This window comes from Emys orbicularis, chromosome 12 (genome assembly GCF_028017835.1).
Source record: "Emys orbicularis isolate rEmyOrb1 chromosome 12, rEmyOrb1.hap1, whole genome shotgun sequence".
Taxonomy (NCBI): Eukaryota; Metazoa; Chordata; order Testudines; family Emydidae; genus Emys; species Emys orbicularis.
In genome coordinates this window covers 36,630,106-36,637,515 of record NC_088694.1, presented here as the reverse complement: position 1 = coordinate 36,637,515, position 7,410 = coordinate 36,630,106, and the positions used below count along the sequence as shown (strand labels likewise).

The 7,410-nt window shown below is 42.8% G+C and overlaps 1 pseudogene; it reads left to right on the top strand.

Annotated features, from left to right (window-relative positions):
* The first annotated feature begins 6,035 nt into the window (after positions 1 to 6,035).
* On the top strand, positions 6,036 to 6,978 carry LOC135886097 (olfactory receptor 14A16-like; annotated as a pseudogene).
* The last annotated feature ends 432 nt before the right edge of the window (positions 6,979 to 7,410 follow it).

Sequence of the window (7,410 nt, the reverse complement as noted above, 5' to 3'; positions counted from 1 at the left end):
TCTGGATTACCATCTCCAAGTGTGACCAATATCTCATGTTTCAGAGAAGGTGAAAATCCCCCAGAATCCATCTGACCTTCCTGACCCCCTTCAGACAACCAGCTGACATCCTGAAGCATGATATTTGGTTGTGTATATGTAGGCTGTTTGTTGGTTTAAAAATACTTTGAGTTTTCAAAGGTATCTGCTGGGCAATTTCATTGAACATATGTCCCTGGAGGGAGGCAATGCAGGTGCCTGAAACCCCACTGGACCTGCAGGGTGAAAAGCAGTTGGTATGTGGCGTAGTGCAATTAGGTCCTGGTCTAAGAGTGGAGACTCCATGAAACTCCACCCTGTGGCAGAAGAGGGCACAAGACTTAAAATAAAGGCCCTGGGGAACAATTTCAGTTCATGAAAGATGATAAATAGCCTAAGAACCCTTCACTTCAAAGGGAGGAGAAGGGCGGGGGGATGGTGAGTGATTGTTCTATGCAATGCTCAGTGAGCAACAGTATGAAAAGGAAAGATTCCCGCCCCCTCCCTCAGTAGTGCTTGTAAAAGGATAATGCACAGAGTGAAGCACTCTGAGAAGAGAAGCAAAGGTCCTGAGCTCATCCAGGAAGTCTGCAGGAGAAGCAGGAATTGAACCCAGAACTCATGACACACAGGCTCAGGCTAGCCCATCTGCTGATGACTGAACCAAGTCATTGCATCTCAGGGGGTCTTTCACTAGGGTGCTCCGCTCTGACCCAACAGACATGGTAGTGTGAAGAAGCTGCATCCTTACTAATATGAACACAGGAAAATGGGGTCTAGCATAAGTTTTTCAAAGTGATTAGTGATTTGGGGTCCCTCAAGTTGGGCACCCCAAATAATGGGACACCTTGAAATGAGCCTGATTTTCAGGACAGGTCCTCAGCACTTTCTATGAATCAAGACCCTTTAAGGGGTCTCAATTTGGGCACCCAAAACCTCCAGTCACTTATGAAAGTTTAGGCCAATGTACTAATAAAAACCCCTGGCTTATTCAACTCATTTTGGGTGGTCTGTATTAAGTTCTTTTTGGGCAAGAGGACATGCCACCGAAAGTTGTCTGTTATTTACAATAATTTACACCAAGATGGGCAAGTCCTTGAATGTGACTTGGAGAATGGATTCCCTCATCTACGAGCAGCAGGGCACCCTCTAGGGAGTGGCTGAAATGCACTGCAGAATGGGATGGGGTAGAGAGAAGGGGATAGTGGATTTAGTGCAGATACAGAGATCCTGGTAAGAATCCCAGTGCCCTAAAATAGGTCAAGATGTGGACAAATTAGTGAGTTCATTCTACGTTGGAGCAATATTAATCAGTTTTCTATTTTTACATTCTGCAGCATGTTATTTCAGCTACGATTCCACAGCACACAGCAGAATCAATTACATTTTTCTCCAGAGGCCCATGGGGGCAATGACATTTTGGGGTGCAATCCAGCCCAGTGAGGGCCTGGGACACCTCTGCCCTGCAACCTTGGGTGCCTTACAATGCCTTGCTGATGTAGCTCCCACCTGGGCCACTCACAAAACAGCCACCTGCGTGCAAGTCACACCCTGCAGGTCTGTGTATAGCTGCAGACTGCCAGCACAATCTGACTTCTGCCAGCCTTAGTTACCACATGATGGGTGACCCCAATATGCTCCCAGTCCTGGATTTCCCACCCGCCAAAACTGTGTATTCTGTACTGCACTGTCCAGCCCTCTCCTGGACAGTTCAGATAACAAAGGTCTGTGGTCCCAGTAAGGGAATATACAACAATCTGCAGTCTAGTGTGGAGGGAGGTTTGCAAAGTTGTTTGCAAAGGATGTACACTTACAGCACTGCAGCAGCACAGCTGCATCAGTGCAGCAGCATCAGTGTTGCACTTAGCGAAGATGCTACCTACGCCAACAGGAGAGCTTCTCCCATCAGCACAGGTACTCCACCTCCCCGAGAGGCGGAAGCTATGTCAACAAGAGAAATCCACAACCCTGAGCGATGTAGTTATACAGACATAAGTTTGTCCCATAGACCAAGCTTCCGATGCAGATCTGTTTGTGCCAACCCCCGTTTCTTGCCAAAGAATGGCCACTTAATAGGTGATGGCTCATCAGCTTTGAGGACAACTGGCCAGGCATCAACTTGTTCTTGGTCTTTGAGAAACAGCTCCAGTGGGAGCTGCAGGGCGGTGCCTGCAGACAGGGCAGTGTGCATATCCACCTGGCCGCACCTCCATGTTGGAGCCAGAGGGCTGTAACCCCCTCCTGCACCCCAAATCCCTCATCCCCAGCCCCACATCAGAGCCCGCACACCCAGCCAGAGCCCTCACCTCCCCCACACACACACCCCAACTCCCTGTCCCATCCTGGAGCTCCCTTCCACACCCTGAACCTCTCATTTCTGGCCCCACCCCAGAACCCACACCCCCAGCCCTGAGCCCATACCTCCTTCTACACCACAACCTCCTGCCTCAGCCAGAGCCGACTCCCATACTCCGAACCCCTCTGCTCCACCCCCCATCCCATAGCCCCCTCCTTCACCACAAATCCATCATTCTGGGCCCCACCCCAAAGCCTGCACCCCTAGCTGGAGCTCTCACCTCCTCCTGCATCCCAATCCACTGCCTCAGCCTGGTGAAAATGAGTGAGCGAGTGAGGGTGGGGAGAGCGAGCAACAGAGGGAGGAGGGATGGAGTGAGTGTGGGCGGGGCCTCAGAAGAGAGGCAGGGCCTCGGAGGATGGATGGGCAAGGGTATTCAGTTTTGTGTGAGTAGAAAGTTGGAACATTTCTGTCAGTAGATAACAAACACATATTTATTGTATCCATGACTGGGATTATAACTCAGGATGCTTTGGGTCCAAGCCCTGAGTTCAGTCCTCTAGACCAGTGGTTCCCAAACTGGGGTTCGGGAACCCCTGGGGGTTCACAAAATGTTACAGGGGGTTCTCAGGAAAAAATTCCCTAATGGCGGACAGAGCTGTCCCTAGGGACCAGCAGCCCGGAGCCCCTGGACTTCCAAGAGCTAAGCAGATCAGAACAAGCATCTCTATCACACTGAGGAGATTTAAACTTCAAGACTCCTTATAAGAAATGGAAAGGATGGTGGATATTTTTTTCTGGTTTTAAAATTAAATAGGCAGCTAGTATTGTTTTTAAAATTATTATGAAGAACAAGTTTAAGCTTTGTTGTAACGTGCGTTGTTTGCCTGGACTGCTCAAGACCTGAATGCTTGTGTAGGAGGAACTCTTTGAGTTGGCTTCTTAAATACCTTCATGCTGTTTCACATCTGATATTCCTTGATGAAACTCCTTGATGAAACATAGGAGCCTTGTCTTATAACAGACCTATTCAAAGTGATACAAGCTATGAAAGTGAGATCTTGGAAGAGTGTTGCCATTTTCATAATGTAATAAAAATACTGTAATGATAAATAATAATTAATAATAAAAAGTGTGTAATAAGCATGTCATAAAAACAAATTTTATATTTCCAAGATCACTGCTCTTATAATTTATACTCAGGTAAAGGAGAAAATCCCTGGAAATATTCATTTTTAGGAGGGGATTCGCGAGACTTGACATTTTAGTGAAAGGGTTTCACATGTTGTTAAAGTTAGGGAACCACTCCTCTAGACCTTGGTCTCTGTCTTTGCTCTCACTTTATTTTAATTAACTGCAATAACACATGGGATGGAGAAGTTAGATTTTGCCCTGGGGCCTCTGCTTGGGGCCCTGCTCTGTGAAGGGCTCTGGAGAGCATGTCCCATAGTCCCTGGAAGAATACACCTGGATAAATCTCCTTCCCCAGCACCAGGAATCTTTTACTGATAGTAGAGGTGTAATGACAGATTTTTGTTTTATTGACCTTGAGGTTGGAGGAGGAAAGACACTGTACATTGGAAGAAACCCACATACATCAGCACAGTAAGTGTCCTGCACTCCTTTAATCTTGGCTTTATTAAGTTGTTGGAAATGTATTTAATTTCAGTGAGGAAAATTAACAAGACAAATTCCAGAGAAAATGTAAACTATTTCCTGTTTTTACTGCTAAAAGAAAATCACTTTCTTAAACCGAATGCATTCCTTTAAAATCACTATTTTTATTGTATGTTTGATCTACAGCATTATAACTATAATTACAATTCTCTGAAGTGGAAGGTGCATCTCTCACTCTCTCTCTTTTTCTCTCTCTATCTGTACGTGTATGTTGGGATAGGACATGGTGTCCCATACACAGTGAATACTTTGATGATTTTTCTCCAGGATGATACAGAACAGACATTTCCTCTCTTTTAAGTTTTGTGTTGGTTAAATTAGGGTTAATTATCTGAAGTAACTAATGTACCCCTTAAACAAAATGCATAAATTGTGGCATTACTATTAAAATAATGTGAAGCATTAAGACCACAGGAAATTAGTAGTTAAATCAATTTATGCACATGTACTCTTACTTTAACAGTCTGACCAGTATTGAACCATTCAAATTTAATGTACACCTTTTAAGAGCAACTTTAGCTAGGAACAAAAAGACATATCAATTCATTCTCTCAACATCAATATTTTATTATATATTTGATCTACAGCAATGCTCAGATATACAATACAATTCAATATCTGCATCACATATTTCCTACTTTGCATATGGAAACATGCAGACGTATAGGATATTTACCATTGATTTTGTCTACTCTGGTTTTGAATGTGCCAACAATGCTCTAAGTCTAATTTAGAGGCTCATGGGCCTCAATATCAGGAATTTTTTCTGATATTCCAGCTACATTTCCCTATCTTAATTCTATCCCATCAGTTTCACTTGTCCCTCCTTTCTTTGTGTTAAATAGTTCATCTTCCTATTTGGTGTTCACATTCTGAAAATATGTCACTATTTACTACATACTTCAGTCTTCTAAATTTTCTTCCTAAATCAACAAATACAGTCTTCAAATTAATTTTTAATGCTTATCTCTGAACTCAGTCCATGTTTCCAAAATATTTCTGACATTGAGTTGCTAAAGAGAACTATTGATTTCGCTGCATTGGGTGGTACCAGAGGAATTGGCCTGAAGCTATAAACAGTTAAAATGCATGGAACAAATATTGGAAATCCTATTGCTTCATATTTCACAAACAACACTGGACATGGTACAAGAAAATGTCCTAGAGGTAGAACCCAGGAAGATGGGTTAGATGATCTAGTAGATTTTTCCATCCTTTACTTCTCCAAATCTTTAATTAAGATCATAAAGAGACAAAGTACTAAGTCTTCCATGTGGGATACAACGCCTATAGAGATACACAGATATTCTTCATTGAGGCATATCTTCATCTGCAAAAATATAGACTGAGATTTTCAAAGTCACCTAATGGATTTGGATGATCAATTATCAATTATAGCAGAATGGACTTCTAAACCCCTTTGGCCACTTTGAAAATCTCAACTTCGGTTGCACAGATGTCACTGAGGGCAGAAAATAAAGACAATGGAGTGGTATGAGGTAGACTGTAAAATAAGTATTTAGCATGCATGTCACTGAGGGAGGAATTTAAAAGCAGCTGGGTTGCACAGATGTCAGTAGGTGTGGGATTTAAGAGTGTGATACCTCAGGTGTAAGTGAGGGCAAAACTGTGCCTGTATTTGAAACTTAGCTAAGAATGCTCTTGCTGAAGCAGATAAATGAACCAGAAGATCATACATGCTAATCTTCTATAGCTGTGTTGCTTCTACGGGTTTCACAGGAAAAGAAATAATATAACTCATTTTGGTCAGTAGAGTCAGCAGATATAATTTGGAATATATACAGCTAGTCAGTCTGTTGAATAAAAAGATATATTTTCTAAATTGTCATCTTTCAAAATAAAACCTCCTCTTAACCATAATAAGAAATGTACATCCATGTAGCAAAGTAAAAAAAATGCAGAGTCCATTTGTAGTTCTTCAGTCACCTGTATCTTTTCTGCTACACAATACGTATAAACAGTTTAACTTCTTCTTTCTTTCTTTCCATGTCCATTTCTCTACAGAGTGTGTCCCAGGCAAGAAATGTCCAACCAAACCACCCTGACCGAGTTTCTTCTCCTGGGATTTTCCGATGTCCGGGAGCTGCAGATTCTACATTTTGTGGTATTTCTAGTCATTTACCTGGCAGCCCTGGTGGGGAATCTGGTCATCATCATGGTTGTAGTCTTCAACCACCAACTTCACACCCCCATGTACTTCTTCCTTGGAAACTTGTCCTTCCTAGATATCTGCTACATCTCTGTCACAGTCCCTAAATCCATGGCCAATTCCTTAACCAACACCAGATTGATCTCTTTCTCTGGTTGTGTTGCCCAAGTCTTTTTGGTTCTCACCTTAGCTTTTGCAGAAATGATTCTTCTCGTGGTCATGGCATATGACCGCTATGTTGCTATCTGTCGTCCCCTACATTACAGGGTGATCATGAACACGACAATGTGTGCCCAGATGGCGTCTGGGTGCTGGATCAGTGCTGTCCTCTATTCGGTGATGCACACGGGTAACACATTTAGGTTATCTTTCTGTCGCTCCGATGTTATTGGGCAGTTCTTCTGCGATATCCCACAGCTACTAAAGATCTCTTGCTACGATACATCAGCTAATGAAATTTTGGTTATTGCCTGTGATTTATTTTTTGGTTTCCTTTTTGTTGTTTCAATATTTGTATCCTATATTCACATCTTCTCCATAATTCTAAGAATCCCTTCCGCACAGGGCAAGTACAAAGCCTTCTCCACCTGCCTGCCCCCACCTGATTGTATTTTCATTATTTATGAGCACCAAAATGTTCACCTATATGAGACCAAAGTCAAGCTCCTCACTGTATCAGGACCTGCTGACTGCTGTGTTTTACTCTGTGGTGCCACCACTGTTGAATCCGATGATTTATAGCCTGAGAAATAAGGAGATAAAAGATGCCCTGGGGAAAATGCTACTCAGGATAGTCTTGATCAAAAATTCATCATGAAACCATGTCAAGGCAGCAGCATGTGCAGTGACAGCAAATCCAGGCACGGCTTCCTCTAGCTCTCCGCAGCCAGAGGGATGGCAGAGGTGCATTAAATTACCTTTTCAGGTAGTGCTAATTTCCCATCACAGTCCTGGGCACACTTTTGTTCTCAAACCCCATCACTTGGAACAAGGGCTTACACACTCACAAGGCATTATCCTTTCTTTATAGCCTGGAATATTCCATGGCTGAGTGTTGTGAATTGCAAGTTTCTTCATGCAATATAGAAGCTTGAATAATATTGACTAGTAAAGCAATTACCATATTTCAGTAATGAAATAATCTATGCTGGCAAATGTGTCTAGGGCTTTAGCACCCCTAACTGACATTGATACACCCGCAAAAGTTTCTAATGTATGTGATGCTGTATGATTGAAGTATGACCATTTG